This window comes from Lepidochelys kempii, chromosome 2 (assembly GCF_965140265.1).
Source record: "Lepidochelys kempii isolate rLepKem1 chromosome 2, rLepKem1.hap2, whole genome shotgun sequence".
NCBI lineage: Eukaryota > Metazoa > Chordata > Testudines > Cheloniidae > Lepidochelys > Lepidochelys kempii.
In genome coordinates this window covers 271,424,903-271,446,834 of record NC_133257.1, presented here as the reverse complement: position 1 = coordinate 271,446,834, position 21,932 = coordinate 271,424,903, and the positions used below count along the sequence as shown (strand labels likewise).

The window sequence follows — 21,932 nt, the reverse complement described above, 5'->3', positions numbered from 1 at the left end:
TATCCCAAGTAGCAGAGGGAACAGGAGACTGGCTTCTTTCATAATATTTGTGGACCAATGGTGTCATGATCTCCCTTGTAAGAATCAATTCTGATAGGATGGGAGATTCTGGATCCAGCAGGATGGTTATCATAGAATCATAGAATATCAGGGTTGGAAGGGACCTCAGGAGGTCATCTAGTCCAACCCCCTGCTCAAAGCAAGACCAATCCCCAATTAAATCATCCCAGCCAGGGCTTTGTCAAGCCTGACCTTAAAAACTTCTAAGGAAGAAGAGTCCACCACTTCCCTAGGTAACACATTCCAGTGTTTCACCACCCTCCTAGTGAAAAAGTTTTTCCTAATATCCAACCTAAACCTCCCCCACTGCAACTTGAGACCATTACTCCTTGTTCTGTCATCTGCTACCACTGAGAACAGTCTAGATCCATCCTTGGAATCCCCTTTCAGGTAGTTGAAAGCAGCTATCAACCACCCCCCCATTCTTCTCTTCCGTAGACTAAACATCCCCAGTTCCCTCAGCCTCTCCTCATAACTCATGTGTTCCAGTCCCCTAATCATTTTTGTTGCCCTCCGCTGGACTCTTTCCAATTTTTCCACATCCTTCTTGTAGTGTGGGGCCCAAAGCTGGACACAGTACTCCAGACGAGGCCTCACCAATGTCGAATAGAGGGGAACGATCACGTCCCTCAATTGGCTGGCAATGCCCCTACTTATACATCCCAAAATGCCACTGGGCTTCTTGGCAACAAAGGCACACTGTTGACTCCTTTCCAGCTTCTCGTCCACTGTAACCCTTTAACTGTAACTGTAACACTGTAGGTCCTTTTCTGCAGAACTGCTACCTAGCCATTTGGTCCCTAGTCTGTAGCGGTGCATTGGATTCTTCCGTCCTAAGTGCAGGACTTTGTCCCCCAAAGCACTGTATTTGCCACCGTGAGTCTTCTCCCTGTGAACCTTTGGCGTCAGCTCAAAGTGTGTGCCAGTGACGACTGTGTATGGGATGGTCATCTGTCTTTCGCCAGTCTAGGCTCATGCTTCTTTTTACTCAGTACTGATGGGCCTGTTACAAGAGAACTGGACATGACATAAGCTGGAGTTGACATAACTGTAGCCATTTTGTGTACTCCACCACCAATAGTTGAAAATGAAAATACCATATAGTTAGAAATAATTTGGCCTTTGCCTAAGTAAACCATACGAATAGCTGCACAGCTGCAGCGGTGTATGGATTTATTAAAATTAAAACATGTGGATAACTGAGTTTGGATCTGTGTCTCTTTCTGTTATGACTTGGAGTTGCTTTGCTGATAAGTAGCATTATGAGGTTTTTGCTGTTGCTAGGAAAATTGTTAGCTTATTAGAGGTTGAAAATGTCCAATTTGAAGCAGATTGAGGAGGATTTCTAAGAGCTAGCAGACTGACATCTTATTCCCCAGCAACTGGAAGGATGGCTGATCACCAAAAACCTCCTGTTGCCCACTCGACACCACCTCAGACTTCGGGTAACTATATCTGGGGTGCTCTAGACTATTGCTGTTGCATATGTGTGTGTGTGTGCTTAAAACTAAGTGGAAGCACTCTTGTACCAATCATTTATTGGACAGAGGAGCTGTGTCCCCACAGATTTATTTCCTGCCACCACCTGGAAAGCAAGAATTAGTTACTATAGTTTTGGGTTCAAATAACCCCAGGTGTAACAGTCCCACTGCCACCTATGATGCCAAAGTGGAGGCGATCAGTCTTTTCAGCCTGTGGGCCAGTACCACGACATCAATGGGTTTTCGAGCTTCAGAGTCACCCAACCTCAACAGTATAAGTGAATCAGCCCTCCTCTTAGAAGTGGATCTGGAGGGGGAATTTTCTCTCAGGTATAGAGAGGGTTTCTTGCCTTAGCATGAAGTCTGAGAAAAGGAGCCCTTGGCTCTACCTTTGCCTGCACCTGTGTCTGGTGTGTAATACTTGGCATTGCTGTCCTTGATGCCTCAAGCCCACTGTACAAGTGGGGTCTCCCCAGCCCAGATCCAACAGGGGCCTCATAGCCTGCTTCATGAGGTGTTTCTTAAGTCTGAACTCCTGGGCTTGATGGGTTCAAGTCAGAAAGAAGTGACCGATACTGCACTTAGCAGAGATATGACCTTCTCTCCCAAGGCAGTAAAGGAACCTGCAGTGCTCTTTGCTGACCGGAAAAGAACAGGGACAGGAGAGGCAGTTCTTGAAGCCCAGAATCCCAGGCATAATTGGACTCCCATACCAGAAAGTGGGGGGCTCCGGAGGCATGTCCCTGATATCTGTCTAATAAAATAAGAAATTTTATACACAATATTTACAGTTTATAATATTTACAGGTTTGATGTAGGTGGATCAGCTCCAGGAACAGAAGGGTTCTGTTTCAGACCATGTGGCACTGAAAAGGAAGTGGAGAGGCAGTCAGTCCGCACCACCACCAGCAGCACTTGCAGAAGCAGTAGGAATTCTGAAAAAGTGTTTGGGGGGTGGGGGGAATGAGAGGTGGATAATCAGCTGAACATGAGTTCCAAAAGGAAAGCTGTGGCCAAATGAGCAAATGCAATCGTTGGATGCATAAATAGAGGTACCTCAGGTAGGAACGGAGAGGTTTTTACCTCTTTATTTGGCACGGATGCGACCGCTGCTGGAATATTATGTCCCGTTCTGGTGTCCACAATTCAAGAATGATGCTGATAAATTGAAGTGTGTTCATAAAAAAGAAAGGAGAATGATTAAAGGATTGAAAAACCTGCCTTACAGTGATAAGCTACATAGATTGAGCTCCTTGTGTCTAACAAAGAAGGTTAAAAGGTGACTAGATCACAGTCTTTAAGCACTTACATGGGGAACAAATATTTGATAATGACCTCTCATGGAGAAAGGTCTAACATGATCCAATCGCTTTAGAAGTTGAAGTTAGACAAATTGAGACTAGAAAAAAGGCGTAAATTTTTAACTATGAAGGTAATTGACTAATGAACAATTTACCAAGGGTTGTGGTGGACTCTCCATCACTTACATTTTTAAAATCAAGATTTTTTTTTTAAATATAGTCTAGTTCAAAAGGAATTATTTTGGGGGTGTTCTATGGCCTGTGTTATGCAGGACGTCAGACTAGATGATGCTTTGGAATCTATGAAAACTTGTACGTTTGAGTGTGATTTAGAGGAATTGGACATGTGCATTGTGAGAAGCAAAAGGAAGTCTACTACGGTAAAGAGGTAAAGAGTCCACGTGTATAGGGATGACAAGGCATGTGAGCTGAACTTGTTCTGGATGTTAATGTAGCCTTCACCAAGGAGTTTAATTATTTCTAGTGACTGCATGGATAAGAAACGCACTTGAGCAAACAGCTCTAAAGTTTTTGTGTGGGAGTCTCCCTGTGATTCTAAGAAGTGGGAGCCAGTGCTGGAAGAAGTAGTATAAGGAATATTGGGAAGCAAGAGATGACAGCAAGGATTGGGGCAGGGAAGAGTGCTGGCTGTGATGGTCATGCTCGAGAGAGGGGCAGCAGAGGATCATCAATATAGCTACTGGGTGAGAAGAGTTATGGGACTTATGGGGACAGAAGGGTGCAGGGTTTTGGGAGAGCAAGAAGTGATATGAGGCTATGGGGTATCAAAGAGTTAGAGCCATGGAGAGGGCATGGGAGATAAGCAAATTGGGCTGTGGGGGACAAGTAAGAATGAGCGAGACATGGGAGCAAGGAGATTCTGGTGGGGTGCAAGCAGGAAGACAAAATAAGGGAAAAGTAGCTCGTCTTTGCCTTCTTCACCTGATGGATTTGCAATGGCTTGGGTTCACTTGAGGCACGGGTTCATCAGGCAGAGACGGCAAGACATTTCTAGTGCTGCCCTGCCCCTACTTCCTCCTGCTGCACTTGCTCTTTCCCCAAACACCAGCAGTATCTGCAGCTGCAGACTGATCCCTAGGGATGGCAGACTTGCAAGGACCAGTTATTCATCAGGCTGTGGAGAAAGAGAACCATTGCAGCATTCCTGCTATGACTTAAAGCGAAGTAACCCTCCCAATTCCAGCAAACTACAGCAGGTCAGGTAGAGAAGGAAGGAAAGGGTTAACACTCCCCTTCCCTTCCCTTCCCCATTCACCCACCACCAAGATGGCTGCTCACGCCTCCCTGCCCGTAATGCCTACTCCATACTTCTGGTAAGCCCTCCTGCTCCCCCACATTCCTGGTTCCTCCTCCTGTAACCATGCCTTAGTGGGTCACAACTAAGGATGCCAAATTCAGGACAAACTACTGAGAAATAGGGCAAACACAACCGAAAACTGGTGGTTATTCTTTTATGATATATACGAAACCAGCCACAAAAGTAAACTCCTGTTTCACCACACTGGCTAACAAGAAGTCATAAAAGCAGTTTCCTTGGGCATTCCAGTTCTTATATAACCACGAAAAACACTGGATTCAGAGATGAGTGGTTCTTTACAACCAGTCTCATCAAATGAAAGGTTCTTCTGATCCCAAAGGAGCAGCCCCCAACCCAGGTCAATATATATCTTAGATCTTACCCAATAATCACGTTGATGCCAATCCTTTAGTATGTAAACTCTGAGGAAGGGAGGGAGGGGAGAGAGAGAGAGAAAGAAAGAGAGAAAGAGAGAGAAAGAAAGAGAAAATTGGTTAAAAGAGTCAAATACATACAGTAATTGCAAAGTTCTTGGTTCAGGCTTGTAGCAGTGATGGAATAAACTGCTGGCTTAAGTCAAGTCTCTGGAATACATCCACAGCTTGGATGGGTCATTCAGTCCTTTGTTCAGAGCTTCAGTTTGTAGCAAAGTTCTTCCAGAGGTAAGAAGCAGGATTGAAGACAAAATGGAAGTGTTTCCAGGGCCTTTTATAGCTTCTGCCATGTGGAGGGCATCCCATTGTTCTTACTGTGGAAAATTACAGCAACAAGATGGAGTTTGGAGTCACATGTTCATGCCCAATTTCACTCAGTCATTGCAGGAAGCCATTACCTACACCCCAGACAGAACGTTTAACATGACACAGCGTAGATGGGCGTCTCCCATGGTCCATTGTCAACCAAGTGTTTCTTCATGAGCCACTTAATTTGAATAGTCCCTCCAACATGTGCTGGCTAGCTACCTTGTGGGTGGTACCCCAGAAGCAAACATTTGAAATCCAGGTTGAGGGCCAATACTTATAACTTCAAATACAAAAATGATACATGCATACACACAGCAAAATCATAACCTTTTCATAGACACCTCACTTGACAACCTTTGTACAAGATTTGCTGCAAATATAGAACAGTGGTTGCAACAACTATCTATATGGTCATATTTTAATCAGATAACATCACACCCCCATCCCCAAAAAGGACACTCTCAGCAGTCTCATGATCTGTACCAGAGCATGGCATCAATAACACTTCTCATGACCTATAGGTTCCTTTGCTTACAGTAAATTATAGCAATCGTTTTATAACTTTAATATTTCAGGTTCCACACCTTAGCCTGTGCCTGAGATATTGTAAAGATGAGTTACTTGGTGAAATCTTAAGCTTGTGTAAATTTATGTTTTACAATAGAGGAATCCAAAAAAACGTGAATAAAACAGCAAAATTTAAAAAGGAGCATTTTTAAAGTATTTCCTTTGCAAAAGTTACAAAACCTTTTTCTAAAACAATACACAATATTCCATTGCTCTCTGTAAAACTGTGTCAAATTTGAGAAGAAATGCAACATTTAAATTGCAAAGCAGATATTTTAGTCCTGCTTTAAGTAAAAATCTGTAAGAAACTTTCACTATAATCAATCATAGGTTTTGCATTTTCCTTGATAATGAGGTCAGCAGGCCACATACTCTGAATGATTGCTTATCACAGGGACCTGTCCTAGCGCCGATCCTGTTTAATATTTCACACAAGCAACCTTCCCCAGACTTGATCATAGAAATGTGTCTATGCATTGTTGACGACATTGTTTTGAGTGCACAGGCAGAGAATCTATCATAGAATACAGCCTAACCAAGAACCTTAAAACTATGGAAGAATATTTCTTATCCTGGCAGCTAAACCAAACTCTACCGGAACTATTGTGTCAGCATTCCGTCTAAACAATTGAAAGGCCTAAGCAGAACTGCACATGCATAGACTTCTGTGGCTAGAAGATAAGAGACAATCCCATCCCATCCCAAAATATCTCAGTGTGACATTAGACTGAAGACAGAGGATAAAAACAGCATATAAGCAGAGTGGCCAGTGTGTGATCACTAATAGTGACCGGCTAACAATTTCACATATCCTATCATATGCTACCCTAGTCTGCCTGTTTTACTCCAGGGGGAAGTCTGCACCAAAAAAATAAAAATTCAGTATTTGAAATTTCTGCAAAATTCCACATATTTTATTTGTTAAAATAGCACAATATAATCATGCCAGTTTCAATTATTTTGGTAATATAGTTCAATATCCATCAGCAAATATGTCTGTAACAATACAGACCAAAAAAAAGATTCTGGTAATTTTTTTTAAACAAATAAATAGATTCCTTACTAGGCATATTAATATAGAACTTTGAGTAATGCATTTAAATTACAATACAGAACTGTATTTCCTGCACCTGTCAGGAAGCAGTGCAAAGGCTTGGGGGAGTCAGGGGTAATGGAGAAGTTGAAGGAGAGGGAAGGAGCCTAGGAGTGAACCTAGAGGGTGTTGGTGCTATGGGGGGAGATTCTTAGGGAGTTGGGAAGCCGCCCTCATGCAGACCCTGGCTGACTCCAAGCCTCTCTCATTCAGTCAGGCACATCTGCCCGTCCCCACAGACCCTATCCCCATGGGTCTCTGCAGCCCCTCCCCCCCACCCCCCGGCTCAGCGCTGTAACCACACTAGCTCCTGAGCCTATGCCCCGGTCTGTCCCACCCCCCAGCCATTCTGAACCCACCTGTGACTCCTCAGCAGCCCTGTGTGCCCCACTGTGTGTCCTAACCTGGCTCTGCAGGCAGGGTGCTGTGATGAATTCCTGGGGGAATTCTGCAGCGCTGGGCATAGAAAATACATTCTGCCCCAGAAGTGCTGCAGTTTCACCTTTTTCCCCACCAGAGGCCGCTGTGGTGCCAGAACAGCTGGCTGTGTTCCTGCAGCTGGCTATTCTGGCACCACAGCAGCCTCTGGTGAGCAAAAGGAAGAACTGCAGCACTTAGGCAAAATTTATTTTATGTGGGAAAATACAAAATTATGCAAGACAGAGGATTCTGCGCAGTACTGTTTGTCTCATTCCCCTTTTAGGCCTTGTCTTTTAGATTGTAAATTTGTTGGGGCAGGGACTGTCATTCATTTACTGTATGTTTGTACAGCAACTGCCACAACAGGGTCCTGACCTGGTTGAGTTCCTTATTCACTGCTGCAACACAGGTGTTAAATAAAAAGGGTGGTGCTTGGCTATAGCAGTGGAACATCAGATTACAGTAACACTTTTTATTTTATTCTTCCTTTAAAATGGGAAATATACATTATTCCCAATTATGCCTATAACTTAAGGTGTCATTGTGTAAAAATCACTGCAGAGTCTGACTGGAAGAAGTAATAACATGCACCAGTAGGGACGAAGCGAGAAACAGTCATGGAAAGCACTAGCGAGGGAGCACTAGAAGACTGGAGAAAAATACATCTCCAAACAAAGGAGAGAAATCTTGGCAATAACTGTTTGATAAATCCACTTCCTATCCCTTGTAAAATGGAATAAATATTAAGGAGAAAAAAATCACTACAGATCATAGAATCACAGAATATTAGGGTTGGAAGAGACCTCAGGAGGTCATCTAGTCCAATCCCCTGCTCAAAGCAGGACCAACACCAAATAAATCATCCCAGCCACGGCTTTGTCAAACCGGGCCTTAAAAACCTCTAAGGATGGAAATACCACCACCTCCTTAGGGAACCCATTCCAGTGCTTCACCACCCTCCTAGTGAAACAGTGTTTCCTAATATCCAACCTAGATCTCCCACACTGCAACTTGAGACCATTGCTTCTTGTTCTGTCATCTGCCACCACTGAGAACAGCAGAGCTCCATCCGCTTTGGAACCCCCCTTCAGGTAATTGAAAGCTGCTATCAAATCCCCCCTCACTCTTCTCTTCTGCAGACTAAATAACCCCAGTTCATAGAATATCAGGGTTGGCAGGGACCTCAGGAGGTCATCTAGTCCAACCCCCTGCTCAAAGCAGGACCAATCCCCAATTTTTGCCCCAGATCCCTAAATGGCCCCCTCAAGGATTGAACTCACAACCCTGGGTTTCGCAGGCCAATGTTCAAACCACTGAGCTATCCCTCCCCCGAGATTAAAGAAAACCAGTGCTCCAGGTGAGGTCTGAACTCACAGCTTCAGCAATACTCCACACAGCACTGCTCTGTCAGCACTGTGCACTAACACATTGCGCCACTGGAGTTCCCTCAGCCTCTCCCCGCAAGCCACGTGCCGCAGCCCCTTAATCGTTTTCGTTGCCCTCCGCTGCACTCTCTCCAATTTGTCCATATCCCTTCTGTAGTGGGGGGCCCAAAACTGGATGCCATACTCCAGGTGTGGCCTCACCAGTGCCGAATAGAGGGGAATAATCACTTCCCTCGATCTGCTGGCAACGCTCCTACAAATACAGCCCAATATGCTGTTAGCCTTCTTGGCAAGAACGGCACACTGCTGAACATAATGTAATTTTGAGCAATAAGCAATATTGGGGGTCAGAAAGAACAAGTTTACCAGACTATCTTTAATGCCTTTTTTTTTTAAATGCTTCATTTCCCACAGTATTCTTGTCAGTAAGTTAAAGACGTATGGGCTGGATGAATGCACTACAAGGTGGGTAGAAAGTTGGCTACACTGTCGGGCTCAACGGGTAGTGATCAATGGCTCCATGTCTAGTTGGCAGCCGGTGTCAAGTGGAGTGCCCCAGGGGTCGGTCCTGGGGTCGGTTTTGTTCAATATCTTCATAAATGATCTGGAGGATGGTGTGGATTGCACTCTCAGCAAATTTGCGGATGATACTAAACTGGGAGGAGTGGTAGATACGCTGGAGGGCAGGGATAGGATACAGAGGGACCTAGACAAATTGAAGGATTGGGCCAAAAGAAATCTGATGAGGTTCAATAAGGATAAGTGCAGGGTCCTGCACTTAGGATGGAAGAACCCAATGCACAGCTACAGACGAGGGACCGAATGGCTAGGCAGCAGTTCTGTGGAAAAGGACCTAGGGGTGACAGTGGACGAGAAGCTGGATATGAGTCAGCAGTGTGCCCTTGTTGCCAAGAAGGCCAGGGGCATTTTGGGATGTATAAGTAGGGGCATAGTGAGCAGATCGAGGGACGTGATCATCCCCCTCTATTTGACATTGGTGAGGCCTCATCTGGAGTACTGTGTCCAGTTTTGGGCCCCACACTACAAGAAGGATGTGGAGAAATTGGAGAGAGTCCAGCGAAGGGCAACAAAAATGATTAGGGGTCTAGAACACATGACTTATGAGGAGAGGCTGAAGGAACGGGGATTGTTTAGTCTGCAGAAGAGAAGAATGAGGGGGGATTTGATAGCTGCTTTCAACTACCTGAGAGGTGGTTCCAGAGAGGATGGCTCTAGACTGTTCTCAATGGTAGCAGATGACAGGACAAGGAGTAATTGTCTCAAGTTGCAGTGGGGGAGGTTTAGGTTGGATATTAGGAAAAACTTTTTCACTAGGAGGGTGGTGAAACACTGGAATGTGTTACCTAGGGAGGTGGTAGAATCTCCTTCCTTAGAAGTTTTTAAGGTCAGGCTTGACAAAGCCCTGGCTGGGATGATTTAATTGGGGATTGGTCCTGCTTTGAGCAGGGGGTTGGACTAGATGACCTCCAGAGGTACCTTCCAACCCTGATATTCTATGATTCTATGATTTTGCAGAATAAGTACAATTACATAGAGGAGGATGAAAAAAAATAAATGAAAAAAATTAAAAAAAAGACAAGCTCAAACAACACATAAGACTAAGAAAATTGTCAATGTTTGGTTCAAATTTGTAACAGTTTATTAGTTGCCATTTTCATGCAGTCAGTTCAAGTACCATAAACAAACAAAAATGGATTCACAGCATTTGTTCAAAAACAGAAATGAAAAACCACAAAAAACATGCAAATAGATTACTAGAGCATCTGTGTAATTCAAAAGTCTCTGCTTATTGCTGTTTGGCACATTTTCATTTGAAATAAAATATTTTAGACATTGAAGGTCTTTAGGACAGAGGTGTGGGGGCTGCAGTGCCTAAACCCTTGTTTTGCTGAGTTGGCATCTGAGTCCTGTACCCTCCAAAAGGAGCTGGATACCCACCCCCATTCCTCTAATTCTCATGCTGGGGTGGGGGTGGGGGGGAAATGAGCCCTCCGTTCAGAGACAAGTGGAGGCCCGGTGGGGGTCCAGCACTGCTTCGGCTCCCCGTCTCAGTCCCAGACCCAGAAGGAGGCACAAGCCCCAGTCCCCACCCAGCACCACTCACCAGGGCCTCTCCAAGCTTGTCCTCAAGCATGGCTGGGCAGCCACAGAAGGTGAACTCTTCAAAGCCACACAGAAGCCGCTGCTGCTTGGCAGGTCTGGTCTGCAGCACTTGGCAGAAGCGAAACTGCACTTGGATGGCGTGAGGCCAGCACCAGCAGGATCTAAGGCAGGCAGCAGTGGTCAGCACAGAGTCAGGGCAGTAAGCAGGATAAGCTTTCTAGGGAAGCCTGGCCCTGACCACTCAAGTCCCCAGCCATGGCAACCTCTTCGTCCAACTGCACCACTGACCCCACCATGTGCACCAGGTTGCAATGCCACTCACTCAACTTTGGCCCAGCCAGTCTTCCACCACGGTAGGACAATTCCACATGCTACTCCAGTGTTAATTTGGCTGGCATCATTGCAGTACACAGCATTGCAGCATAAAGACCCCGTCTGTTCCCTTGCTACCTCTGTTACCCTCAGGACCCTGATATCAGATAGATTCACCTAGGGGAGATGGCAGTAGTTTTCATTTCAACTGCTTGGACCACAAACAATAGTGATTGTGCAAAAAATAATGTCTGTGCTCTCCCTGCCTTGTTGGTCCTGCTTTGACTAGGGGGTTGGACTAGATGACCTCCTGAGGTCTCTTCTAACTCTAATCTTCTATGATTTTCTGCCCCTTCACCCACTGTTTCCAAAACATGGCTATAGTTTGGGCAGCAGGGGCTGGGCATTGACCTTAGTAGCTACAAACCTCGGCTAGCAGCAGCGGGGAAGGGGAGGAGAATTTTGTGGTGCCCACTCACCACCACAAGCACCCCCCGGCGTAGCCTCTGCAAAGGCTTGCAGTTCAGGATGGTGAATGCTGGTCCCCAATCTCCAGACAACGTCCATGTTATAAAGGGGAAGGTGGCATGGCACCCTGCCCACCTCTGGTCCCGCCGCAGGTTGCCCACCCAATGCTGCTGACTGTCTGGTACCCATGCCCCAGGGCCATACTCACCAGTGCTGGGACAGCGAACTGGTTCAGTGAATACCTTATATAAATGAAAATGCTCTGCCTTAAACTTCTGTGAAATAAAGGGAGTGATTTTTATAAAGCAACTCTGCACTAGATCCTAGGTCTGCACTGACAATGGTTGTTTTGTGCTTTCCATGGCTTACAGCTGAAAGTGTGGCCTTCCGCTCTTCCTCCACAATGGTGTAGAGGCTCTCCCAGATAAGACAAAGGTGAAAGAACACATGATGACATGTTTAATGAGATTACGAACGCCTTTGGGACAGCGAACACCACACAGAGAGCGTGGAGGATTTCTCTCTCTGAAAAACTGGACATGGTGAGCAGAGCAGCAGCCCAGGAAAGTGGCCGTGGCATGCAGGAGGAAGTGCTGGGGATTCTGAAAGAACAGACATGTTGAGACATCTGGTTGACCTTCAGGAGAAACACCTTGAGGCTAGACTCCCTCTGCAGCCCCTGCAGAATGGCATTCCAACATCAACGTACTTCTCCTCCTCCCCCTAACATTCCAGGAGAAGAGGAGGGCAAATGCAATATCCCTTCCGCTCAACCGCAGGGGAAGGTCCCAAAAATAAAAGCTGCATATACAATGATGTATGACAAGGAGGCTACTGTACTTTTAAAGACAAGATTAATGTGTTTTTCTCCTACCAATTTTATTCCACCTTGTGTCCAAGGTTAAATTCTATTTGTGATCTTTAAGTTTCAGTATCTTTGTTCAATAAAATGAGAGAATGAATTAATAGTTTATTAGTTTATAGTTTATTAATTTAAAACAGCCGGGGTGGGGGGGGTTAAGAGGATGGACAAGGAAACTGAGGTAATAGAAGGGGTGTGCTGTCACAGCAAGGTTCACACCATGGGGAGGCACAGTACAGAGAATCAGCGCACATTACTGTGGGTCATTACTAGAACGGGTTTTCAAAGCCTCCCTGAGATGCAATGCTCCATGCTGAGCTTTTCTTCTAGCCTTGGTATCTGGCTGCTCAAAATTAGCAGACAGCTTATCCACCTTCACGTCCCACCCCTGTGGAAATGTCTCTCCTTTTGCCTCACAGATATTATGAAGCACACAGCAGGCAGCTATAACCATGGGGATATTGGTTTCACGGAGGTCTAACTTAGTAAGCAAACTGCGTCAGCAACCCTTTAAATGGCCAAAGGCACATTCAACCACCATTCTGCACTTGCTGTGCCTATTGTTGAACTGATCCTTGCTGCTGTCCAGGTGTCGGGTGTATGAATTCAAGAGCCAACGGAAGTAAGGGGTAGTCTGGGTCTCCCAGGATCACTATTGGCATTTCAACATCACCACTAGCTATTTTGTGTGCCAGAAAGAGAGTACTTGCTTGCAGCTTTCTGAACAGACCTGTGTTCTTAAGATGCGTGCATCATGCACCTTCCCTGACCATCCCATGTTGATGTTGGTAAAACGGCCCCGGTGATCCACCGGCACTTGCAACACCATTGAAAAGTATCCTTTTCTGTTTATGTACTCTTTGGCAAGATGGTCTGGTGCCAAGATAAGGATAGGCATGCCATCTATCAGCCCATCACAGTTAGGGAACCCCATTGCAGCAAAACCATCCAGTATCTCTTTGCCCAGAGTCTCAATCTTTCTTTGCAGACGATGATTAATGGCCCTGCATACTTGGATCACAACAGCCTCCATGATCATAGAATCATAGAATCATAGAATATCAGGGTTGGAAGGGACCCCAGAAGGTCATCTAGTCCAACCCCCTGCTCAAAGCAGGACCAATTCCCAGTTAAATCATCCCAGCCAGGGCTTTGTCAAGCCTGACCTTAAAAACTTCTAAGGAAGGAGATTCTACCACCTCCCTAGGTAACGCATTCCAGTGTTTCACCACCCTCTTAGTGAAAAAGTTTTTCCTAATATCCAATCTAAACCTCCCCCACTGCAACTTGAGACCATTACTCCTCGTTCTGTCATCTGCTACCATTGAGAACAGTCTAGAGCCATCCTCTTTGGAACCCCCTTTCAGGTAGTTGAAAGCAGCTATCAAATCCCCCCTCATTCTTCTCTTCTGCAGGCTAAACAATCCCAGCTCCCTCAGCCTCTCCTCATAACTCATGTGTTCCAGTCCCCTAATCATTTTTGTTGCCCTTCGCTGGACTCTCTCCAATTTATCCACATCCTTCTTGAAGTGTGGGGCCCAAAACTGGACACAGTACTCCAGATGAGGCCTCACCAATGTCGAATAGAGGGGAACGATCACATCCCTCGATCTGCTCGCTATGCCCCTACTTATACATCCCAAAATGCCATTGGCCTTCTTGGCAACAAGGGCACACTGCTGACTCATATCCAGCTTCTCGTCCACTGTCACCCCTAGGTCCTTTTCTGCAGAACTGCTGCCTAGCCATTCGGTCCCTAGTCTGTAGCTGTGCATTGGGTTCTTCCGTCCTAAGTGCAGGACCCTGCACTTATCCTTATTGAACCTCATCAGATTCCTTTTGGCCCAATCTTCCAATTGGTCTAGGTCCTTCTGTATCCTATCCCTCCCCTCCAGCGTATCTACCACTCCTCCCAGTTTAGTATCATCCGCAAATTTGCTGAGAGTGCAATCCACACCATCCTCCAGATCATTTATGAAGATATTGAATAAAACCGGCCCCAGGACCGACCCTTGGGGCACTCCACTTGATACCGGCTGCCAACTAGACATGGAGCCATTGATCACTACCCGTTGAGCCCGACAATTTAGCCAGCTTTCTACCCACCTTATAGTGCATTCATCCAGCCCATACTTCCTTAACTTGCTGACAAGAATACTATGGGAGACCGTGTCAAAAGCTTTGCTAAAGTCAAGAAACAATACATCCACTGCTTTCCCTTCATCCACAGAACCAGTAATCTCATCATAAAAGGCGATTAGATTAGTCAGGCATGACCTTCCCTTGGTGAATCCATGCTGGCTGTTCCTGATCACTTTCCTCTCATGCAAGTGCTTCAGGATTGATTCTTTGAGAACCTGCTCCATGATTTTTCCAGGGACTGAGGTGAGGCTGACTGGCCTGTAGTTCCCAGGATCTTCCTTCTTCCCTTTTTTAAAGATTGGCACTACATTAGCCTTTTTCCAGTCATCCGGGACTTCCCCGGTTCGCCACGAGTTTTCAAAGATAATGGCCAGTGGCTCTGCAATCACAGCCGCCAATTCCTTCAGCACTCTCGGATGCAACTCGTCCGGCCCCATGGACTTGTGCACGTCCAGCTTTTCTAAATAGTCCCTAACCGCCTCTATCTCCACAGAGGGCTGGCCATCTCTTCCGCATTTTGTGATGCCCAGCGCAGCAGTCTGGGAGCTGACCTTGTTAGTGAAAACAGAGGCAAAAAAAGCATTGAGTACATTAGCTTTTTCCACATCCTCTGTCACTAGGTTGCCTCCCTCATTCAGTAAGGGGCCCACACATTCCTTGGCTTTCTTCTTGTTGCCAACATACCTGAAGAAACCCTTCTTGTTACTCTTGACATCTCTGGCTAGCTGCAGCTCCAGGTGCGATTTGGCCCTCCTGATAACATTCCTACATGCCCGAGCAATATTTTTATACTCTTCCCTGGTCATATGTCCAACCTTCCACTTCTTGTAAACTTCTTTTTTATGTTTAAGATCCGCTAGGATTTCACCATTAAGCCAAGTTGGTCGCCTGCCATATTTACTATTCTTTCGACTCATCGGGATGGTTTGTCCCTGTAACCTCAACAGGGATTCCTTGAAATACAGCCAGCTCTCCTGGACTCCTTTCCCCTTCAAGTTAGTCCCCCAGGGGATCCTGGCCATCCGTTCCCTGAGGGAGTCGAAGTCTGCTTTCCTGAAGTCCAGGGTCCGTATCCTGCTGCTTACCTTTGTTCCCTGCGTCAGGATCCTGAACTCAACCAACTCATGGTCACTGCCTCCCAGATTCCCATCCACTTTTGCTTCCCCCACTAATTCTACCCGGTTTGTGAGCAGCAGGTCAAGAAAAGCACCCCCCCTAGTTGGCTCCTCTAGCACTTGCGCCAGGAAATTGTCCCCTACGCTTTCCAAAAACTTCCTGGATTGTCTATGCACCGCTGTATTGCTCTCCCAGCAGATATCAGGAAAATTAAAGTCACCCATGAGAATCAGGGCATGCGATCTAGTAGCTTCCGTGAGCTGCCGGAAGAAAGCCTCATCCACCTCATCCCCCTGGTCCGGTGGTCTATAGCAGACTCCCACCACTACATCACTCTTGTTGCACACACTTCTAAACTTAATCCAGAGACACTCAGGTTTTTCTGCAGTTTCGTACCGGAGCTCTGAGCAGTCATACTGCTCCCTTACATACAGTGCTACTCCCCCACCTTTTCTGCCCTGATGATGGAATTACCAACTCCAAATTGATTCCCCACTGACAGGTAGCAGTCTGGCTTTGCAAGCTTCCCCATCACAATTACCACTCAGTTCTCCACTGTCAGAGCAGGTCTCGTTTTTAGTATTGCTGCGCTGCAGGGCTGGGGAGAGCCCTGCACACAGTTCTTGGAAAGTGGCCTTGTACATACAAAAGTTCTGCAACCGCTGATCATCATCCCATAACTGCATAACAATGTGATCCCGCCAGTCAGTGCTTGGCTCTCAATACCAGAAACAGCAATCCATCGTGTTCAGTTCCCACACGACTGCCAGCAGCAACTGGGAATTGTTTCATTCTATGGCTACCAGCAGTGCTGCTTGAAGGACACTGCCACGTTCTGCATGGTGGTTCCTCTCACAGCTTTGTGAATACTGTAGGATAAGGCATGTGGTGTTTGTAATGCTCACAATAGTTAGGGTGACCAGACAGCCAGTGTAAAAAATTGGGACGGAGTAGAGGGGGTAATAGGTGCCTATATAAGAAAAAGCCCCCAAAACTGGGACTGTCCCTATAAAATCGGGACATCTGGTCAACAGTGCACAGTTGAGTGGGGTCCATGCTTCTCAGGATATGGTGTACGCGTGGCTATGCCAGCCTTTTGAAAAAAGGTGCGAAATATTATGGGTTCTAGCTGAAATCAGGGGAGGGAGAAAACTGCATCATGGGACATTGAAACCATGTTCCCAGTCCTCCCGATGAGAATGTTTGGGTCCCATGAGGCATTGCAAGCCCTTCCCAAAACCCCCTATAGTGAGTTGCACTGTGGGATAGCTACCTACAGTGCACTGCTCTCTGCATCAATGCAAGCAATGCTAATAAGGACATGCTCCAGTGACACAAGGAGTGTGGTATAGACACGCTTGACTGACTTAATTACTGTGGCGGCTGGATGTCAACCTAACTGAAGTCGACTTAAGTTTGTAGTGTAGACATGCCCTAAGTCACTGACATCCTTGATTTTTTTGCCCTTCTCTCTTGCTACAAGGTCTGCCACACACTTCACAGACCTGAGGCATCCCCACCATCTGTTTCTACTCCCATACAGATGAGCACCTCTGGCAAAAAGACCTCCCTCAACCACACAGACCTCCTCTGCTACAAATTCACTCTTTCCTCCCTCAGCACTGCCATCTTCCTAGCCAAACACCTTGCTCCTCTACTGGCACTGAATCCAGCTCCCTCCTGCCCACCCCTCAATCTCTATGCAGGAAGCAAGCTCCAACAGGACTTCCTTCCCCCTTACTAAAAACGAGATCTCTCATCTGCTCAACTCCTCTAACCACTCCACCTGCCCCAGTAACGCCAACCCATCCCACCTCCCAATATCCCTCACCCCCACTTTCATCCCTACCTCAATCTCTCCCACTACTCTGGTTCATCCCCTTCTCAAAATCAGCATTCCTTAGTCTCCCCACCCCTCATAATACACCCCACCTGCATCTCCAAATACTGACACATTTCCCCCCTTGAATAATACTTCATATTTACCTAGTACTTTCCATCCATTGAGCTCAAACTGCTTTACTGAAGCAAGTAAATATCATACCCCCCTTTTATATATGAAGAAATGAAGGCAGAGGAAAGACTTTCTCACCATCAGAGAATGAGTAAAACCACCACCACAGTGATTCTCATTCACACACATTTCCCAGGAGCTGCCAGCAAGAGGCCGGCTGAGGCTTGGGGATATTTCTGCAATAATCGTTCAATACAGCAGACTGGAAGCACTGGTGAGAGTCAGGTCCTATTGCCAAAAAACTTGGGTAACGAGGTGGCATTTGCAGTTAGCTATGAGCACTCTTGTGAGAGCCACAAGCATTGGTGTTATGATCTTCACTAACATTCAAGAAGATTAAATTGCCAAAAATACCCCACACTTTGTTAACACAGAATTAAGCTTTCCTGCTGATATCACACACTGTTCTGGAACACTGAATTCATCAAAACTCAAATTTGTGTAAGCAAGAAAACATGGAGTAAAATACACTCCCGTACAAACTAAATTCTGCCCCCCCTGCAGCTGGCAATAGCCACTGGGAATTATCTACATGCACACAAACTGCACTCACTGTGTTAGATGTACCTGTATTGAACGGTGGAGGGACAAATGGAGCTAACTGGGAAATGATCTGGGGCAATCTGAGAGGCTGTGGCCCGCTGGGGGTTTATGTGAGCCCCTCTCCCCTTGTGTCTGATCAAAGGAAAGCCATGCATATGTACCTGGAGAGATCCAGGATCCCTCATTTCAGCACTGTGTGGTGTAGGTTGTGTTACCAGAAGGGCACAGGGGATTGTCAGCAGTTAGATGGGAAAGGAGTATGGTCTGTGAGTTCAATGAAAGGTAAGTGACAGTATACAACTAGATGGCATTATGCACATAAGGGGAAAAACATTTGTAAAAGAGGTTGTCAAATGCAGCAGAGCTGGCGTTCTGTCCATGGAGCATTTAAGTGTATGAGCATAGGTGTAGGTAGCTCCTGTTCAACACAGTGCACAGGCAGATTGTGAATATGGGCTATTGGCATAATGGGGCATTACTCCCCAGGACAGAGTTAAGGTTGCATAGGTGTGTACTATCAGGAGCTGCCTCCAATAATCAGGCCTAGTGGTTGGAGCGTAGGTCACAACTAGGCATAGGGTTGGGCCAGGGCCAAGGGTGGTGCTGGAATCAAGATCTGGGGACAAGCTGGGATGAAAACTGAGATCAGAGTCTGTAGACAAACCAGGATCAGAACCGTAGCCAGAATCCAAGTGCAGGCCAGAGGCTAAAACTGGGTAGTCAGAGTCCAAGGACAAGCCAAGTTGATATCGAAGCCAGAGTCCAGATACAAGCCAAAGATCAAAGCCAGGCAATCGTAACTCTGGGCTTGTCTACACAAACAATTAGACTGTGGCAACCTGGGGGAGTGAATCTACCCTGCACTTTAAGCTAGTGCTGTTTCAAGAGGACTTAATCAAAGTGCTTACAAACTGTTGATGCGCACCATCAGAGTGCACATGGACAATTAGACCATTGCAGACTAGTGCACGATAGATTCACACCCCAGCTTGTCCCAGTCTAACTGTTCATGTGGACAAGCTCTCTGTATTAATGAACTTTTTTGTCATTTAAATTTTCTAGTTTTTTGAGAAGACAGAGAAATATTGTTAGTAGGAGATAGTAGTCATTTAGACAGGTGTAATTATCATACAAATGCACAGTTCAGATGCTACTGAGGCCAGGTAATAATAATTATACCTAGCTCTCACATAGCATTTTCCATTAGTAGGTCTCAAGGAGGGAAACATCATTATCTCCATTGATGAGGAAACTGAGGCACAGAGAGGTGAAAATTACTTGGCAAAAGTCTTCCCTGAGGGCAGTAACAGAGCCAGGAATAAAGCCCAGGTCTACCAAGTCCCAGTCCACAGTTCTCTCCATTAGCCCACATGGTTGCTAAATGTTCCCCCTGGTACATTTTGTTATAGTGGAATGGCGATAATGGTCATGCTTTGAAATGTCTGGAATGTATAGCTGCTAGCAAGGCCAGCAAGAAAAATCTCAGACATAGTATATGTTCCAAGGATTTGACGGTTTATTACATGATGGTTACAGAAGACTGGTGTCTCTCCACAACTCCCTGCAACATACATCCTCCTCCTCCACCACCATTTTGAGCTCACCCTCCCATTCCCATCCCATCAAGTCATTCACATTTTAGAAGCCAGCTGTGCACACAAAAAAATTGGTAGAATTTGTGAACTTTATGAAATGCTGTTTTCTTGGGTAGACAGCTGTAGCTAGGAAACTTGCTGGAATGGCCCCAAATTTGAATCACTAGCCCTACCCCGTGCATACATGAGGCACATTAATTTTCAAGACAATCCTCCCAAATGAAGTAAAAATCTTAAATGAACCAAACTGTACCATAGAATCTCTATGAATAGTAATTCCATGCTCAAATAATAAGAATATAGCGGTAGGGATATACTACCGACCACCTGACCAGGATGGTGACGGTTACTGTGAAATGCTCAGGGAGACAGAGAGGCTATAAACATAAAAAAACTCAATAATAGTGGGGGATTTCAACCATCCCCATATTGACTGGGTACATGTCACCTCAGGATGGGATGCAGAGATAAAGCTTCTTGACACCTTAAATGACTGCTTCTTGGAGCAGCTAGTCCTGGAACCCACAAGAGGAGAGGCAATTCTTGATTTAGTCCTAAGTGGAGCACAGGATCTGGTCCAAAAGGTGCATATAGCGGAATCACTTGGTAATAGTGACCATAATATAATTAAATTTAACATCCCTGTGGCGGGGAAAACACCACAGCAGCATTTAATTTCAGCAAAGGGAACTACACAAAAATGAGAAAGTTAGTTAAACACAAATTAAAAGGTACAGTGCCAAAAGTGAAATCCCTGCAAGCTGCATGGAAACTTTTTAAAGACACCATAATAAAGGCTCAAATTAAATGTATGCTCCCAAATTAAAAAACATAGTAAGAGAACCAAAAAAGTGCCTAAACAACAGAGTAAAAGAAAGCGTGAGACGCAAAAAGACATCCTTTAAAAAGTGTAAGTTAAATCCTATTGAGGAAAATAGAAAGGCGCATAAACTCCGGCAAATGAAATGTAAAAATATAATTAGGAAGGCCAAAAAAGAATTTCGGCAGGTTTAAAACAAACAAAAGAAAGTATTTCTTCTGTTTCTTCTTCCACAGGGTAGTCAACCTGTGGAACTCTTTGCCAGAGGATATTGTGAAGGCCAAGACTGTAACAGGGTTCAAAAAAGAACTAGATAAATTCATGGAGGGTAGGACCATCAATGGCTATTAGCCAGGATGGACAGGAATGATGACGCTAGCCTCTATTTGGAAGAAGCTGGGAGACAGGGGATGGATCACTGGATGATTACCTGTTCTGTTCATTCCCTCAGAAGAACCTGGCACTGGCCACTGTCGGAAGACAGGCTACTGGGCTAGATGGATCTTTGGTCTGATCCAATATGGCCATTCTTATGTTCTTAGCAGGTGATACACACACACACTCACTCACTCCAGCCTGGCTATTGCCAGCTGCGGAGCAGTGAAGTGCACCCTCGGGACTTGAGGTGCAGTGTGCTCCAGCACCTCCTAGGCATCACTTATCCCCGTTCCCACTGCACCCCAGGAGGCTGCAGGAAAGTTTTGGGGCTGGTTTCCACTCACTGCCCTGATAGTCCACGCAGCCCGAGTGGCCCTGCACGTGCAGCCCCTGGGAGCCAGGGGGAGCCAGGGAGCAAGGACCAGAGAACACAGCAGGACCAAATGCCCAGAGCTCCTGGGTCAGCCCAGCCCAGAGACGGATGACCCCCAACATCCTGGCCGCTAGGAGCCACCTCCCACCTTGCAACTTTGCTCCCTGCTCTGGGCAAGCTCCACGCAGCAGCAAGGAGGAGCAAGAGACGGAGCCACCGCTGCCATAGGAGGATCAGGAAGGGAATGCACGTTCAGCCATGCAGTAACTGCACTTCCAGCCAGTTGCACTGGTTGCCTGCAGCACTGCTACTCTGCCATCAGAAACTGTGGGATGGGTGCCAAGAGCCTTCCAGATGCAAGTCAAGCCGGGGACATGTGTACACAGGAAACCAATACGGCTCGGATCCTAAGTCCTTCCTTAAAATGGGCTCGGACCCTCCAGCCCCGCAGGGTCATGGGACCCTGGGTCCAAGCGCTAGGTTAGCACCACCGCAGTGTGGAGGCAAAGGGGGGGATCAATTGCTGTGTAGACATACCCTGAATTAATCAAGTAAAGGGTAGGAAATGAGAGGTGCCAGAGCCAGAAGGTGATTCCTGGGAGAAGGCAGGAGAGCAGAAAGAGGTGTTTCCTGGATGGCACTCCCAAGCAAGATAGCCAGGGCTGAAGGCAGGAGGAGCAGCAGCAGCAGGGAGATGCCTGCTGGCTCTAAGCCAGACAGCTGGAGCCAAGGGCCAGAGAGCTGAAGGCAGGGGGAAAAACAGTTAACTCACTGATGTCACCTTGCTGCACAGCTGGACCCTGAAAAACAGTGAGAG

The 21,932-nt window shown here is 46.3% G+C and overlaps 1 protein-coding gene across 13 annotated transcripts in view; it reads right to left on the bottom strand.

Moving 5' to 3' along the window:
- Nucleotides 1-21,932, bottom strand: part of SMARCD3 (SWI/SNF related BAF chromatin remodeling complex subunit D3) — a 213,751-nt gene that overhangs the window by 167,955 nt on the left and 23,864 nt on the right. For 3 of the 13 annotated variants that reach the window (XM_073335004.1, XM_073335005.1, XM_073335009.1), the window contains one exon: nucleotides 4,676-4,908. The exons of 5 other annotated variants lie outside the window; for them this stretch is intronic. The gene's annotated coding sequence lies outside the window, so the exon portion shown is untranslated. Of the gene's footprint in view, nucleotides 1-2,346; nucleotides 2,408-2,624; nucleotides 3,617-3,784; nucleotides 3,978-4,542; nucleotides 4,909-21,932 lie in introns of those variants that run through there. 5 more of the 13 variants (XM_073335007.1, XM_073335008.1, XM_073335012.1 and 2 more) reach the window with 5 other exon arrangements.